At 33.5% G+C, this 18,873-nt stretch overlaps 1 long non-coding RNA gene across 11 annotated transcripts; it reads right to left on the reverse strand.

Annotated features, from left to right (window-relative positions):
• Window positions 1-208: 208 nt before the first annotated feature.
• On the reverse strand, window positions 209-14,331 carry LOC132266885 (uncharacterized). Of its 11 annotated transcripts, none has more exons than XR_009468748.1 (5): window positions 14,239-14,331; window positions 10,817-11,215; window positions 8,176-8,265; window positions 2,023-2,085; window positions 209-878 (listed from the first exon to the last, which is right to left on the reverse strand). It is a non-coding gene; the product is annotated as an uncharacterized LOC132266885 (long non-coding RNA). The 11 variants fall into 11 exon arrangements; XR_009468750.1 differs by having other exon boundaries at window positions 209-881; window positions 1,998-2,085; XR_009468743.1 differs by having other exon boundaries at window positions 2,023-2,090.
• Window positions 14,332-18,873: the final 4,542 nt, after the last annotated feature.

Genomic DNA, 18,873 nt, shown 5'->3' on the forward strand with positions numbered 1-18,873 from the left:
GAAGATTTTAATATCTCCAGCACACAGAAATATTTACCCCGCACATTATTTCATTTCTCATGTGACATTTGGAAAGCAAAAATCGCACTAAGAAGATTAGGGCAAATATAACAAAAGAACATTTCTAATTTGTAATCTACAGTGTTCTGATTTACTAGGTCAATGGGCTTTTTTTTTTTTTTTTTTTTTTTTTAAATAAAGACAACGATGAGACCATAAAGAGGATTTTTCTTCCACCAGAATGAAATAAACAAATGTGCAGTTCAAGTTTACAAGAGTCATGGACTAACTGTCTCACGCCTCCAACCTCAAAAAATCACTTTAATAAAGTCGGAGTGTGAATAATAATAATTTGGGTTAAATGACCCAACACCAAAAAAATATCAAATCAAAACATTACACGATAGGAGTTGCCTTCCTCGTGCCCATTACCGCTACTGCACTTAGGAGCTGAGAAATCTGGAGCTGAGAAATCCCGAGAGGTCTCTGAATACAGTGTGACCTGGTGGAGCGGTTTAGCCGTCCAGCAAGCCAGGGTTTTTGCTCTCTAAAGCAGTGGTAGGTAGATCCTGCAGCCTAATTTCACCAGGCTATTAGAGAAGAAACACAGATGTATCTCAGAACCATATTACCCTTTTGATATGGGACTGTCACATGGTACATACATCTCAACGTCTTCAAAACTGTTGCGTGTCATCATCCTCTGCCACATTGTCTTGTCTTCACATTGTGTCACACTCGCCATGTTCTCTACTTCATCCTGCCTTGCTAGACAAATAGCATCTTCAAGCATCGCGAACGTCTTGCTTCCAGAGTTCCCTTGATTCGGCAGCCTCTAAAGTACCATCTTTGTTTGTCCTCGATGGTGGATTTTCAACCTGCTGAAGTAAAGCAGGAAAATTAGAAAGCAAGACAAACCTTGGGACTTCGGGTGGAGGGGAAAAAGAAAGAAAGAATCAATTTTTAGTTTGCTTGACGGGACTTATATATCTTTTAAGAAGAAAATGCAGATCTTCAATGCAAGAAAAGTACTTCCAGATTATCAAAGCTCGCTTAAATGATCACTTTGTGTATTTATAAGGAACACTTGATTGCATGATATTCATAGCATTTCAACCATCAGGGTGCCCTCATACGTTTCGAAGGGACTCCAGCAATTTCTCTACCCTGACTTTACCTAAAACCTGTACACCTATGGATCATTTTTACTAGGGCCTCATCCGTTATTTTATGATCAGCATGAGCTGAAACTTCAACATCAAATGCTTCTGAGCATTATGCTGCCACAGTTCGACTTCCTCTATATGAATAAATCTTAATTGCTTAAAGAACATAGAAGTGTAGCATAATCCTTAAACTTCTATCCATTGGACAAACCCTTGTGGACCTTTTACAAATAAATCAAGTCCAAAGTGCTGAAAAATAGGCTAGAAACGTACATGTATGCATTAAAAGAGCTAATCAATGCATATGAGAACCAAATCATAGCTGCTCTAACAGCTTAGCATTGTTTTCATTAATCCATGTTGTTTGTTCTCATCTTTGCCAGGATTAAAAATAATAATAATAAAAAATAAAAAATTAATGCATATAAGAGTCAACCACAGTGCCATCTTTGAATCCCTGACCTTCTGCAAGGGCAATTCACCATCAAATGCTTCTGAATTTTATGCTGTCACAGTTCGGCTTCCTCTATATGAATAAAACTTAATTGCTTACAGAACATAGAAGTGTAGCATAATCCTTAAACTTCTATCCATTGGACAAACCCTTGTGGACCTTTTACAAAAAAATAAAGTCTAGAAGAGTTGAAAAATAGGCTAAAGTGTACATGTACGCATTAAACGAAGAGCTAATCAATGCATACGAGAAAAAAAATCCTAGCTCTAACAGCTAAGGATTGTTTCCATTACTCCATGTTGTTTGTTATTGTCTTTGCCAGGATTAAAAAATAATAATAATAAAAAATAAAAAGTTAATGTATGTGAGAGTCAAACCACAGTGCCATCTTTGAATCCTGACCTTCTGCAAGGGCAACTCTTCTAACTTCCTTACACTCTGAACAGCATGTGTTTGACAGTACAGCTACGCTAAGGCCAAAAAAACTTTCTTCAGTTAAATTTCAATAGCTAAGAGTTAGAAATCTAGCTGGTTAACATTCAAAATGGCTGCAAAAATATAAAAAAATAAAAAGAAAAGATATCAGATTAATTTCTAGTTGGAAAGCTGCCCTTGTAGGGTTTGTATGAATGAAAACATAATGTTTTGTGTGTTTTAAAATTGTAAACGGTGGGCTCTGTGTCTCGCAAACACCATGGTAACTTCTAATGAATTATATTGTAGCATCACAATGCACACCAACCGCACTATGTTTGAATGTTTTAGCCATTCTTTTAAGTGGTGGCTACAGTGATTAAATTCTAAACATATTGGATGGAGATAATTTTAGTCAACATCCAAATTCTGAGCCTGTTTCGCATTGAAACACCTGTATAGCTAAAGAAGGCTAAAAAGTAGAGGCAAAAAGAGTGAGCATTTGCATGGGGAATGCAAACAAAGTTTTGACAGAGTAACCCTACAATACTAGGCTGTGAACCAACACATTGTCCTGATTTCTCAGTATATTATATCTAAAGAATCTCCCAGTGGTGAGGACCCATACATGGCTCTTTCAGCCCTATAAGTACCCAGGAGATGGAGAAGTCCAGCACCAAGCTTCTCTCTCTATCTCTCTCTCTCTCTAACTCTCTCGCATCCCCCCTCCTTCTCCCCCTCTTCCTCTCTCTCTCTATGGCTCAAACTAATTTAGTATTTGCTAGTGTTTTCCTTGTACTGATTTTTGTCCTAGAAATTCAGTGTAGTGAGGGGAGGAATATTAAGTTAGGGAAGAAAAATAGATTTCTAAAGCTCCAAACTCACACCAAGATCTTCGAAAAAGAAACAAAGAATATTGCACAGCACAACAGCAACATGCAAGGTGACAGCATAAATAAAACAGTATATGCAAATGAGCCTATCCCTACAGCTCCGGCGCCACCAACGGCACCAGGGGCACAGAATAAAGCTGTAGATGAGACTCAGCCACCACCACCCGGTCATGTCGACGACTTCAGACCTACAGCCCCAGGTCACAGTCCTGGTGTTGGGCATTCCCTTCAAAACTAGGGCTAGGCTGCTAGGCCCAGGGAAACTGTCATAATATGTCTACAAATATATGGTCAGTTGTGTGTAATTTATTGTTATATAAATTGGATTTATGTAATCCCCTATCACGTGTTTATGTAACGACATGTAAATTTCAATTTATGTCAGTATGTAGTTTTTATATGATTTATGTATCAGCATGTATCATGCTATCATCTATCACGCGTTTATGTAATGAAATGTAAATTTGAATTTGAATGTATGTCACTATGTAGTTTTCATATAGATTTGCATTTATTACATGACAATGGTATTCATTGTTTTCTATTTCTTTGTCTGTACAAAACTAAATAAATAATACATAGACTTGTAGAGGTTCTCCTTCCTCTCCATCGTTTGCCCATATGATCGAAAGGAGAAAAAACAAAACATAGAACACACATGGCCATCAGTTTTATCCTCCATTCTGCTACACCTCACTGGAAAGTAAAAAAGAGGGAATTTAAATGTAATAAACCACCTAAAGCACCACGCTTCCTTTCCATAAATCAAACTATAATTTTCACTATTATTCCTAGTTTGGCCAATTCTTTTTCTTTTCAAGAAATACATCCTCTGAATCTACCAACCTGTGTAACAATCCCCACCCGCATATCAAATACAAATACATATTGATATATTTGAACATAAAGAAATATATCCAACTAAAATAATATCAGACCTTGTAAATCAAATGAACCTCCATTTTCATGTAGAAACCCTATAAGCAATGTAATGTGAACATGAAATTTGCTCCAATACACAACCCAACCTGATTTTAGAAATGAGATGTTCACTCCTATAATATAAATTCAATCATTTGAGACAAATAAAAGGTGGCTATACGATTAGTGGACATGACCATTTTGTTTCAATCCATTTCCTATGAGACCTGTTTTACAGACCAACAAAAAATAAATAAATAAAAATAATGTTTATAGCTTTTGCAATTTATTTTTCATAAGTGTATAGCTTTTGCAATTATTACTTAGTTTAGCTTCTCCCTTATATTAATTTGCTGCAACTAAAAGGATGAAACTACACAATTTTTACTTCTCTAACACTTTTCTCCACTGGCAATCATAAACAACTCAAATCTACTTAATAACGACTCATTTCAGTGATATATCAGTCACATTGATTAACTTTCATATAACTACATGTATCATGTTTATTTACTATCTTGTGTCAATTCTATTTTTCACCTTCCCTAACACTATCCTTAATGTATATACTATGTCAATCTTCCTCATTAATACAGCTATTGGTCTTCACTGTGTGTGACCAAATCATTGCAGTCGGTGTTTACTCATTTGATCACCAAAGAGTGTTCTGCTGTCTCGCGAATACATTCATCTCTAATTTTATTCTTGTCAAAATATTCGTATATTGACCGTGCTAATTTTGTAAACATGCCTTACCCACATAATACTATTTCTTATAACGCATGTTTTGTCTTATTACTATTCTACAGAATTTTTCTTTCAGCTTTATAGCGTACATCAACCACACAAGTCGCCACTATCCAGGGCCAGACCCGGTAATTTTTATCTTTTGGGGGGAAGGGGAGGAGGGTTTGGGGTGGGGGTGGTTAACTAGTGACATGGAAATAAAAATTGTGCTGTGTAATATATTTTCTTTCAGTAGAAGTATTAGTATATATTCGTTAATATAAAAGGATCTAATATTATACTATCTATAAACTAAAAGTATTTCAGAAATATATTATTATTAGTATTATTTTCATAATTGGTGTTGCATTGAAAGAAAAAGAAGTTACAGGTGCCCAGAGGGCATACCCTCAAAAGATAAAGATAGCTAAAATGGTGTACTCATAATGAGAAAGTCCATTCCCAATACAGCCAGAAGAGAGAGTAAAAATGATTACAACCATAGGTCATTTCAGAAATACATTAGGTTTATACAGACATAGATATTGATGTCAGAAATATATTAGGTGTATACAAACATAGATATTGCTAATTTCATCTTGGATATAAACAAAAATGGACCCAAAAAAAAAAAATTTAGCTAGCCATGTATTTAGTCAATAATGACATAAATTTGTACAAAACAAAATAAAACATTGATCAAATATCTACATCAAAATTGTGCCTATGATCTTTCAGAAAATAAAAATCAATTCTCAACATTTTATTTTTCAATTTTTTTTATAACTGAAATTAGGGAAAGTAGCCAACTTATTAAAATGAAAAAATACCAACTTTTTTTTTTATCTGAGATTGATTGTTCAACTGACATTCTAATATGAGTTTCAAAATTTCTTTTTTCTCTGACTTTTCCCCCCAAAGGTGGGGAAATTTTGAAACATTGCCTTATTTATGGATTTGGTCCTTTGGAGATATTCTAGTTTTGCTGCATTTTTTTATTTTTTTTACTATACAGGCTGTAAGAGTCGTCTCAATTATTAGGTCTTATAGATGGGACCCATAAATTGTTTGGCATGCTAGCCACATGTGAGAACCCCAAAATTCAAACCTTTTTGGTCTTATTGTGAATTTTTAAATTATGATATGAAGTGGAAGAATCTTGGTAATTGTCTGCAAAAGTCATAGATATCATTAATAAAGCGACTGTGATCTATCAATAGCCCACAGACGAAAAAAAAAAAAAGTTGTAGCAAACATTTTATAATTGCGACAATCCTTTTTTTTGTTGTAAGAAAAACAATTGTAGGAAAATCAACAGTAAAAAATGTCGATCTGGTGATACAATGCAGAGTTGGTGATGAAAGCAAAAAATGTGTAGTATCGCTATAAAACTAACGGATTAAGAATGCAAGTACAGAAGATTTCACAAAAATAAAATACCTTTATGTTTTAACCTTCAAGGAGTATACAAGAAAAGTGGAAAAAAGAGAAGATAGAAAAAAAAGGAGAGGAAAGCATAATGAACTAGGGTTGAAATAAAAACAAAGTAATTGTAAGAGAGAATTTTTGTAATGTATTGTCAGGCTAAAAAAAAAAAAAAGAAGAGAGAATTTTTATAAAAGAAATTATAGGGCAGAAAGAAGAAAAAAAGAAAGAACAGAGCATACAATATTAAGAGAGAGAGAGAGAAACTAGGGTTAGGGTGGAGGAGTAGAAAAGGTTTTTTTTTTTCATTGGCAAGAAACTCACACACCCACTTTGCCCCTTTGGAGACTCGAATCCTCACCATCCACTTTAGGAGGTAGAGTAGATACCACTAGGCCACAAGGCCCTTGGTGAGCAGAAGAAGAGGTTGAAAGGGAGGAAGTGCAGAAAAAGAAAACGTAGGGTAGACTGATGTTATATCAAATATTGTCCTACCACATACCAATCTCAACAGACATTTGATACACATTTTATAAACAAGACTTAATCACATAATATTTATGCATGATTAAGCATGTCTTGTCTAATGATAATTCTTAAAAAAAATCCTTTCAACTATACGGCATATGTAGATGATACATTGGAATCACTCCTCCATTTACCCTATTCTATATTTGTTCTAATAGAAACATTTTCTCAAATCTTTTCCTCCATATGACTTACACTAAAAAAGAAAAAAAAAAAAAAAGAAAAAAAAAAAAAACCTTCCCTCCATATGAGCATTAAGCATAGATAAAGGAACTTTATACCTCTAGATCAACAATCTTCACTACATCTTTACACATATTCCTAATTTAACTACAATTACACTCATTTATTTCTACTTATCTTAAAACCTTCTAAATTCTATTTTTTTCAAATAATCATATTACAAAATTGTTCTTCTTCTCCTTCATTTTGTTTTTAGTGCATGTTATAGCTATCAAACTCTACAATCAAAATTAACAAGATTTTCATTTCTGGTCAATGATTGGAAGTGATGCCAGTAAGATGTGCTCAATGAATCAGAGGGTCCAGGAAGATAATCCTGCCTTTGAGTGCAAGGTCATAGGTCCTCTATCCAAATTTTTGCATGGGCTGAACCACTTGCATTGCAAAGTTTAGCAGGCATCTTAAGCATATTAGGCGTCAAATATGTACTCTTGACTATGTGCTGTGCCAGCCATTTCAAGACTAACAATCTCAGTTTGTCAACTATTGGTCCATAGGTAATTTCATTCAATACACTTGCATTCCATGACACCAAATAATTCTTTACATACCAGTTTCATATATAGAAATATATCCAAATCTCTACTTACTACCTCAAGTCACCTAGAGATCTGCGTACTTTCAAACACAACTGTCCCTTGGGTCATCTAAGTATATGGTATACCAATCGAATATACACTCGAATATACTGTTACTTTTTGCAATTTGCAGTATATGACTTGTATCCACAGTGCGAGTGTATGAGTGAATAAAGCCGACACGACACGTGCTTGCATGTCGAGTTGTGATTGGCGGGGCTTTGTAGTCCAGAATCAAGTAAAATTTTCTGTGTACAAGTACTATAATGCACCTGGACAGAAGAAAAAGAATAAAAAATCTATTGGACTGTTTGGATTCGCTGGCATAGGAAGATCCTCTGTTGTCACATCAAAGTTACAATAACATAACGCCTTCGTATGTTGTCTTAATATAATAACCACTAAGCATGCTCGTGCACTACAGCCTAGCACAAAACAAAATCAAATTATCTTTGCTCTTTAAAATAGTATAGATTCCTAGTGGGAAGAGGTTGGGGAGAGGCTTCCTGAACCCAAGGAGCCAACCTCAAAACATTCCTTTTGGAAGAATCTCTTTTTTATAATTCCATTCTAATTAAAGAAATGGGGGGAAGGGGGGAGGGACAAATAGACGCACTTTCAAGCTCATGATTTTCTTCACTTGACTTTTTTTAACTTAAACAAAATATCTACTAAGTCTTGACCAAAGTGAGTGGTAGGGACTCTTTGAGGGTTAGTGGTTTTGGTGCATTTTTTTACTTGACTTTTTGTTTCTTGATAATGAAGACTTTTAAAAATTAACTCATGCAATATGAATTTTGCACTATAAGTAATAAAAATTCATGTACCTCAGATCCATCAGTATCTACCATCACTGGATGGAACATGGGCAGCTTTAGACTTCAGTTTGTTCCAACAAATATAATCTTGCAAACAACCTAAAAAACATTCAGAAAATAGGAGGAACAATGTTAGAACAAACTGTCTTGGGTTCATATATAACACCCAAACTAAAACTCAACAAAGTCTTCACCCAATTATCTGAAGTTTTGACAAAATAAATCAATGTTTCACCATTATACTCTATCTAATATTATAACTTCGGTTAAACTACATGCTATCATATATTTCCTTACTATCCCAACCGATGTAATTTTAGTATTTCCCTTTCTCAATTTCTCCAGCATTACTCTTAATGTGAAACACGTCACTCTTTTTCACCTATACAGTTACTGAACTGTGTAGTACATGGCGAAATAATGTCTCTTTGTCGAATTTCTCTCAAGCTTAATTATTTTTTACATGCTTAGAAGTATCCACCTCCACTTTGGTGCTTTCCGCTTCAGCTTCACTTAGGGTACCATAGTGAGCCTTCATTTAAGGAGTATAAAATGACCATCTTATATTCCTAATATTTTGCTACCCTATACAAGGATTGTCATAAATGACATGGCAGGCTTTGGCTTGCATAACTAAAAGGGCCTGAAGACGCCGACACAAGACGTCAAACCCATGTTATATAACATAAATAAATTAATGTTCCACAAAGATTCCAGTGGTCAAAGTGTTACTTATGCAAAACCAGAAAAAACAAAAGCTCAACCAAATGATTACTGGTCAATTCAGTCAAAGATTATGGCTGCGATATGCAAACCATCCATTACTAACTAAACTACCTTCCCCACAAGTGGTAGTTGTTTTGGTAATTTAAAATCATTTTGCTTTTCAAGTGCACACGTGCACGACAATGAGTGCTCTTATTTTTTATACTGAACATTATTGGATTTACAATAACAACAAACAAAATCTAAAAAGAACTCAACAATGATACAGTTAGTAGTTTATATAAGAATGAGATTACAAATAAACAAAGCAAATGTCGAGCAACTGAATAAATGAATATATCAAATTTATTACTATATATTTTACATGCCCCAAACAAATAAAATATGTACAAAGGGAGTCCTTCCTTGTCTAGATTCATTGAAGTGGAGAGAAGAAAAAGAAACAGGCTCAAGAGAATTATAATCATGAGTGCATAAATAAAAATGTGTTCTAGAATCTGAGTTCAGTAATAAATAGTAATCAAATCATAATTTTCCACTAAACAAGCAGATTTCAGAAAAGTTGAGTAGAATAAGACCAGTGTTCCAATTTTTGTCACGAGATACTTTTAGTTAGACAAAAGTAATTCAAACACCCTAACGTGTGTTTCAGCGCATCTATTAGACAAATTATCTGTCTAATATAAGGTGGGTGGTTTTTTTATGTTTAACATGTGGTTTTGAAGCATCGTACTAGAAAGCCATTTCTCTTATGCATTATATTAGCGAATCTTAACCTTCTCTTATGCAACAGTACAAAAACAAGGGATTAGTGATATCTCTCAAAGAAAGTACACTTCATTCTTATTTTTGTCGTTCTGTGGAATCTTAACCTTTCAGCGGCTTAGTAATGATGCAAATCACTTAAAATCTACCACAAACCATTAATAAAACCAAATACAAACTATGGACAGATGTGTTTCACTTGAATTTGTCGACTAAAGAGTTCAAAGCTTGCACACAGCCATCCAAATAAAATAAATCAAATCTGTAAGTGGTGAGTACAGTAGAATCCCTCTTTTAGTGCATTTCAGTGGTGGTAAAGCCGATTGACCTTGTTAATATAATATTATTCTACACGAACACATCTGAGATCTTTCATCTGATTTTCCAGAAACAATTAATTTAATTAATTACTGCTGTTGCAACATTCAAACAATAAATCAGTATTTCAGCACCATGAAGGTCATTATCAGTCAATGATCAAGCTTTGAACTTCAACTAAAGTATGCCTTCAGCAAGTCAGCACAAGGAATTCACTCCGTTACTTTTACATTAATAGAACCTTTTTTTCTTTTTCTTTTTTTTTTTAAATAAAAGGGAAGATAGAAGGAACAAAAGTAGCAAGAGACATGAATATAGTGAGAAAGATCATCAAAAAAGCCAATATAAGCATACAGTTCTTTCACAAGAGGACCCGCAAAAAGCTCGAAAATGCAAACCATCCAAATTTATATTAGCACAGGGGAGAATTTATTTAAAGAATTATTAGCGGTTAAGATCTGACATGGCTCCTATGATTATAAATACCAAAAAAGATGCAAGCTGGTTATAACCATTGTATTCACATCTCTCTTTCTCTCTCTCTCTCACACACAGAGCTTAAATCTATTGTGAACCTTATCATTCAAATAACATTCATTCCTTCTCTCATCCTCTCTCTTAGCTTAAATCTATTGTGAACCTTATCAAATAACATTTCTTTCTCTCGTCATGGCCCATAACCAACCCTTCTACGCCTTTGCTTTTCTTCTTGTACTATTTACATGCAACGATATTCTATTTACTGAGGGAAGGCAACTTAAATCAATGAAGAAACAGGAGAATACTTTCATTCATGATGAAAGGGAAATGGAAAATCATGGCAACCAAGCTATCAACTTACACCAAAATTCTGTAGGTCATGAAAATGACATTCGAGCCCCACATGCAGGTCAAGCTCCTACTATTGACCACCCTGCCTCAGGCAAGAAAGAAAGCTTTTCACCCAGGACATCTAATCGTAGCCTTGGATTTGGTGATTCAGTTGCGATATATAAGGATGATTTTCGACCTACATCACCAGGTGGCAGCCCCGGGGTTGGTCATAAATACAAAGATGATATTGAACCAATTTTACGTAACGTTCCTGGTGTCAGCCATTCCTTTGCAGAAAACTCAGACGATTTCCGACCCACGAAGCCAGGTAGCAGCCCCGGCGCTGGACATAAAAGAGCAGAGCCAAATGCATAGACATGTCCAGAAAAACACAAGTTTGTTGCACCTTGTATGTACTGTAAATTCCCTGTGGCAGGTTCAAAGGTTGCTGAGGCATCCGTATGTTAACTTTCATTAGATTTATAAAGTAAACTCTCTTTATGAGAGTGATATGTTGTATTGTAAGTAAATAAAGTACCCACAAGTGGTCATTGCAAGCTTAGCTTATTGTGTGTAATAATATTTTCTGCATGCCTCTCTTTAAATGTATGTGTATGTATATATAGTTTGTGTGCGTGTTTACGTGCAAACCATAATTGTCAGTCACCATCAAAATATAAGTGAACAAAAGGTTAAGCAAGATAAATAATGTATTGTGGAAAACATCAAATCTACTTCAGAAAGCCAAGAAAGGTCTAATTACTTTCTGTTAAACCCATGCACTCCACAATGATAAAAAGGCAAAACAAGCCAAGATAATTATAGTTCAGTGGTAAATACTTTCTGACTTCAGAAATATAGCAACCAAATAATAATAATAATAATAATAATAATAATAATGTGCATTACCAGAAATTGTATAAATCAAAAGGAAAAGTTGAAGATCCATCTCAAATTACACGAGTAATTACTTTCTTCTTCTTCCTTTTTTCCATCTAGGGAGAAATTTAAATTTTTTCATTAATTCCATAAATATTCAAATCATATCATTTGGAAGAGGAGCAACAGCTCTTAACAAATTATAACTACTACTCAAACACATCACCAAGTTAAAGAATTGATTGGAGCTCAATCAAATCCATGTCATGAGTCGATCAAGTTACCAGCAATATTGACCTATACAATATGCAGTGACATTAGGTTTCTTGCTTCAGTCCACACTTGGCCACTGCAACTAATGCCAAAGGTTACATATGCAACACCCCCACCCCCACCGCCCCCCCCCCCCCCCCCCCCCCCCCCCCAAAAAAAAAGCAACAATACTCTTGATTAACATCAACTACAACCACAGAAGGTAATGACCATTTAATTAGAATCTTTGTTTTGATCAAAACTTGATTCGTTTAATTATTGTGTTCTAGTGACAAGAATATGCCTCAAAGCCATGCCATTAGTTATTTTGAAGATTTTATTAAATTAAACATGGGCATAAGTTTATAGTACCCTAACAGACCTAGGATCTAAAGCATCACATTATCATAACTAAAATATGAGGCGAGGCTACACTCTCTTCTTCCTTTTCTCCTCTTCATCTCAAGCAATGAAATCCAAAAATCAAAAATCAAAGTGCTCTAAATTTATTCAATCTTTAATCCCTCTTCATATGATATTCTTTTTTCTTTCCATTTTTTCCTCTCTTTTTGTGTGTTTTCATCTCAAGCAATGAAATCCAACAATCAAAAATCAAAGTGCTATATATTTATTCAATCTTCAATCCCACTTCATATGATCTCTCTCTCTCTCTCTCTCTCTCTCTCTGTTTTTAATTTTACCTTCCAAAATTTAGATCTGATTTACATAGTTGTGGATTTTGTTTTTTAATTTTTCTCCCTTTTCTTCTTTTTCTATTCTTTATGGTAAAAACTTGTGTTGTGTTTTGATATTAATACCACATGAATTGAGACATTTGTTTACAGAATTGCGATCTCCGTGCTTCAGTCTATTTATATATTTGGATTTACTCTCTCTCTCTCTCTATACATATATATATATACATATATATATATATTTGAGCCATGGAGAAAACAATACTTGCTTTAGCATGTACATACATGAAGACTAATTTTCTTGATTATATGGCATAGTTAATGTAGATGCTTATATTTTATAAAAAAAATCTTCTTCACAAGAGAAATGGAAATTTTTTTAAAGAATGGATGGGAAAAATAATTGGGTTAATGTGTCATGCATGGCGACAAATTCTGTACTCAGAAATTGTTCAGTATAATCGCAACTTGGAATTATTCAGGAAAAAAAATCAAGGATTAAGAGAACATTTCAGGAGAACTTTTAAAAGAGAAAAATACATATATTAAAAACATGAGATCTACATTTACCTGGAACAATTTAAGGATTTAAAAAATAAATAAAAATAAATAAATCTTCATGAATATTTGTGATATAAAAATTAATATATATAATTGCTCAAATAAGCATAATAGAAACATATGTTCTTTTGATGAAAAACAGGGACAAATCGAAAAGTTTTGAAACTAGTGACTATGTTGTAAAGATGATGTGCTAAGGTTGAGGATATAACACGATTAATAAATAGACCATGTTAAAGATGACTCAAGTTATGGAATGTGATACCATACAGAACAAAACCAAAATGGCAAGATGTGGAAACTGGATCCTCCAGAGCACAAAGGAGGGTGGAGATCACTCTTGAGAGAGAGTGGACCCAACGGGCATAGTGAACCCCACTGCCCCTAGTGTGATCTCCACCCTCCCGACGGTCATCCAGTGCACATGAGAGGATCCGAATTCCTAATTTCAGATCAGGCATTCACAAGACTAACATAGCTTAGTCCACCAAATAAATAAATGGTATAAATAATAAAGTTGGATTTATAACTAAAGTAGCCATGTGGGGAGTGAATACTAAAGATTATGCCCAAAAAAACATGCAAATGGGGCAAAGCACAACCCTCACCTCACGTTTAAACAAATTTGGGGCCACTAACTTAAAAAAAGGCAAACTTTTCAGGATGGACAAGAAGAATGCACACATATATATAAATAAATATATCATGAGAGATATAATCAAACAGCACATGGTACCCAACAGCTCTGAATATTTACTTTTCTGATTTTAGATTAAAAACAGTTTTGTGATTATAATTTATTTAATACAAATAAAGAACGTGTTGAATTGCTAAAAAGTAAGTTAAATTCAAAACCTAAACCTCAAACATTGAGTCAAAATTCATAGAGAAGAGAAATATATATATACACACACACACACACAACGGGGAGAGAGATTGTGTGCGCAATCTAAAGATACCAACTAATCATCAGAATCATCATCATCAAAATCATCATCAATAAACTGAAATACAAATACAAAACCCTAGCTGAAACAACAAGAACTGATGATTGAAGACGCACCTGTCAATGCAAGTTCTGCAAACACAGTCTCTTACGCACTATAATTCATTTCTCACTTATGATTCTCCATGGTTGGTTCTATTTCACTCGGAGTCGGCCCTAACAACGATGTCGTTTGCTGAACATACTATTCAACCAACTTATAAGTTACTCCTAAGTAAAAAATTATTAATTCAAATTTGATAATATATTAGCCATAAATTTTGATCGATTCAATAATAATTCAATTTGACTGAAAAAAATAAAATCCTATTTTCTTCCCTCCCTTTGTCTTTTCAAGGCTCTTTATTTTATTTTATTTTTAACAAAGAGGTAAAATATCTAATTTTCTTATATATTTTTTTCATATTTTATTTGTCTTAACCTTTTTATAGGTTTTTTTTTGAGAAAATTACGTATAAATGGAGTCAAAGTTTCATATTTACTTAGAGACTGAGTCAAAATTCCATATTTCTCTAAAATGGATTGCTGAAGTGGCACATGATTTTTTACTGTTTAAAAAATTGTGGTGCCTAAAATGTCATTCCCTAACAAAAAAGTAGTACCTTCAGTTCAAAAAAGTAGTACCTTCGGAGAAAAAGTAGTACCTTTGCGAGTGTTTAAAAAATATGGTACCTGGACGCCAAAAAGTAGTACATTCAGTTCAAAAAAGTAGTACCTTTGAAGAAAAAGTAGTACCTTCGCGGAAGGGTATTTTAGGCATCACAATTTCTAAACAGTAAAAAATCATGTGCCACCTCAGCAATCCATTTTAGAGGAAATATGGAACTTTGACTCAGCCTCTAAGTAAATATGGAACTTTAACTCCATTTATATGTAATTTTCCCTTTTTTTTTTCCCTCGTCATTGTACGCTGAGATTAAATTATTATTTTTGTATTTATTTTTATAAATTTCACTCTTAATGATCAGATATCGAACTAAATTATAACTTTCATGGATAACCTGCAATACAAGTGTTGTATGCATACGACGGTCCTCATCACCCGCATCCATTCACACATGAGCGATGTGAACCGTCAAATGCAGCACAACACAAATGCGGTAGTGCAGAGAATCCAAACCCGATAACAAGTCCAATATGAATTCATTTATATTATAGCTTAAATTATCGGGTATGGGTAGATCTGTAGTTGCTCCTTGTATTCATTTAGTCTTATTGATGCATAAAAGGTTGTTGAAAATTTTGGAGCCACTTTGGACCATCAAAAGTTCAAACAGACATGTTGGCCAGTTTTTTTGAGATGATTTCAATGAATCCGTTTTGACCTGCAAGGACCTTAGTTTGATTGGAAACGCCTAACCCACAAAAATCAACTTCTTTGCTGAAGTTGGGCGCCTTTCGGCTGAATTTAATCGTTTAGGATTCAGGAATTTCATTTTTCCAATATTGAATATTTAGGGATTTTTGTTAGAAGACTAAACGAATTCGAATTGATTTTTTTTTTTTTTTTATATTTAGTGGTTTTAGTAATTAGGTTTCTTTCCTCATTTTTACAAAACTTTTAAAACAAATTTGTTTTTGAGCAGTTTCCTTGAGGTGCAATTTTCCTTATGTTTTTAAGGATTTTTTTTATGCTATTAGGATTTTTTTAATTATACGTACATGTAGAGCAATTATTAATTCATTTATCAATAAAATATCAGATTTATCTGCCAATTCTCTTTTTCCTTATGGATTCAAAGTACTCTACCTTGTGGATTCAAGCTGGTAACCCTCATTCGTTATGAACGTTTGATTTGTTTATGTTACATCACTTATTGTATGCACGGATAGATCTACAGGTCTTAGAGATGCCTCACTGAATTTTTTTATTATATACTCTAAATTTTTATTTTTTTGTATCATATACCCATAAAATTTTAACATTGCCCCTGCTAAATTACATAAAAATGTAAGATTATTTATTCATTGTGTGGTCAACATGATTTGGACATGTTATATATTTCATTAATTAGTAGTTAAGTAAATAGATATCAAATTAATATTATTTTATTTGGTCAACTTATAAATTATCTCTTTGGTAATTAATTATTAGTGAAAAGTAGAATTAAGGTCACTAAAAGGACTGGTCCTCTCTATGCCATTATAAAAGTGCACATTCTCTATCAATTATGTACGTTAATAAAACAACATGCATAAGTTTTCACACTTTTGTCTATTGTTTGGAATTGCAGCTTAGTTCGTTGTTAGAGGATCTCAACGTTGGACTTGATCTCAACAAGATTTACTATTATGGATCGAGATAAATATATATCTAACTATATATTTATGCATTATAGGTATGTAAAAACAATAAAATTCTAAGATGTTAGAGTTCATATTTATTTGTGACTAATAATTTACATGAATTATTACAATTTATATATATAAAAAATCCTACTATATAAGTTTGTCCCCTCATACATAATTTTCTAGCTTAATTGGTGGACAAAACCAACCCTATTGTATTAAAACTAGCTGGTGCCTCCTTGTACTTTTCCATTTCTTTTAGCTTTTTGCTGTCACCAGCCGTCTTTAACATGCAGCCGCAAAGTTCAAAAAGGAAGGATTTGTTGTGATCACATTTCGGGAAAAAAAAAAAGGAGGTTCAAAAGGCGAATCTCTTGATGTATATATATATATATATTAATTATGGGAAGTTGAGATGTATGTTGAGATGTATATGTCTAAACATTTTTTTAAGTCATAGTTTAACCCCATGCTGCAAATTAAGTCACAGATAAAATTCCATGTGCAGCCTACCTAAGCTTTTACAGTTGTGATTTACATCTTTTGCTGCTACTTGCTAGTAGCCAATATATATATATATATACATATATATACACTGATATACACACAGCCATACAAATACAATCAATTTATTAAGCTCTAATGAAAGAAGGCCGTTCAGTTAGTGCTTAGTGGTGCGCATGGAAGAAAAAAAGCCAAAAGAATCTCTCACCATATTCTTGGGGCATTGTGAACTGTGTTAGTACCAACTTGTTTATTAATTTACTTGAACAGAGGAATACACTCACTGACTGACACCATGTGTCATTTTTGAAAAATATCCTGGGAAACATAAGAAGATGGATTGGAAAATTGGGTTTGGTTTGTTGTTATTCAATTTATTATGATAAGAATTAATAATATTCCATTAGAGCCGATTGATACTGTTCAACTTAGTCTGTCAAATGAGATAATTAAGTGCATAAAATCCTCTCCCGTCATGATTTCTTACCGTCCCTACGGTTGGTGAATTCCATCACTATCACTAGTGAATTTTGCGGAAACAATAGAAAATCATTATTGGAGAGAATTTGGATAAGCCATATAAGTTACACAATCCTGCAACATATATTGTTGGCTTGGGTGAATGAGGCAATCAGCTAAACCCTTGGTTATTTGGAAAAAAGACCCATTAATTTTGGATAAATTACAGTGACTTCTCTTGAGGTTTCATTAATATACACTGACATTCTCTCTTGTTTGTTAAATTACACTTACCTCTCTTAAGATTTGTATGTAATTAACACATGCACACCTCCACTCGTTAATGGTCAACGACAAAAAATGCTGATGTCAGCAATTTTGTGACTTCCATATTTCAATTTTATCCTTGGAAGATTTATTTATTGCAATAAAATACAACATATATACATATAAGCAGGATAGAAACGTAATTACAAACCAATAAAATTGAAATTTGGAAGTCACAAAATTGCTGACATCAGCATTTTTTGTCGTTGACCATTAACGAGTGGAGGTATGCATGTGTTAATTACATACAAATCTCAAGAGAGGTAAGTGTAATTTGATAAAAAGGGAGGGAGGTCAGTGTATATTGACAAAACTTCAGGGAAAAGTCAGCATAATTTACCCTTAATTTTTTTTGTAATGGGTTCCATTATGATTTTTCTTTTTTTACTAAAAAAAAATGAAAAAAGAAAACAAAACTCAACTAATTTTTACGTGTTTGCTACAAATATTTGTCAAACAATATTTCTAAGTAATAAAAATTTATGGTCTAGTAGTATCTACTCTCTTTTCAAATTAATCAAAAGATGAAGGGTTCAACTTTTTTCAAGAATATTGTTGGAGATCTTTGCCAAGGTACATTAAATATAAAATTTTCAATATCTTGTACTTCTTGTGCTTCTGCTTCTCTCACACATTTTCTTATTCGATCTTGGAGTAACATGCATGATATTCTTACTTACCAAAACGATACATGCATGCATGATATTCTTAAACTCTCTTGTGCACCAAAGAAACAGAAAATACATAATATTTGTAGTATAAATAAAAACTTTTTGCGAGCTAAGCTATGGAGTATCTAGTGTTCTTGTATGGCTATTTAATTTAATTTAATGGCATCTAAAAGATTTTGAACATATTGATGTCCACCACCAATTTTTTTCTTACTATGTGGAATCTTAATTCCTTGATGTTTGGACCTCACATGCTTCACTTCTTTATTAGCCTTTATAAATACCAAGGAAGGAGAGGAATTGCAAGTATGTTCCTTCCTTCCTTCTCCTCGATCCACCCTCTCTTGTGATTCAAACCTAGACTTCGAGCTTGATCGAGTACGATCGTTTGAGTATAGTTGGTGTACTGTTTTAGTTCCTATATATCATCAAGCTATGACTA

The sequence above is a fragment of the Cornus florida genome, unplaced genomic scaffold (assembly GCF_030987335.1).
Source record: "Cornus florida cultivar Cherokee Brave unplaced genomic scaffold, ASM3098733v1 CherokeeBrave_3.0.0_Hap2_Chr07, whole genome shotgun sequence".
Taxonomy (NCBI): Eukaryota; Viridiplantae; Streptophyta; class Magnoliopsida; order Cornales; family Cornaceae; genus Cornus; species Cornus florida.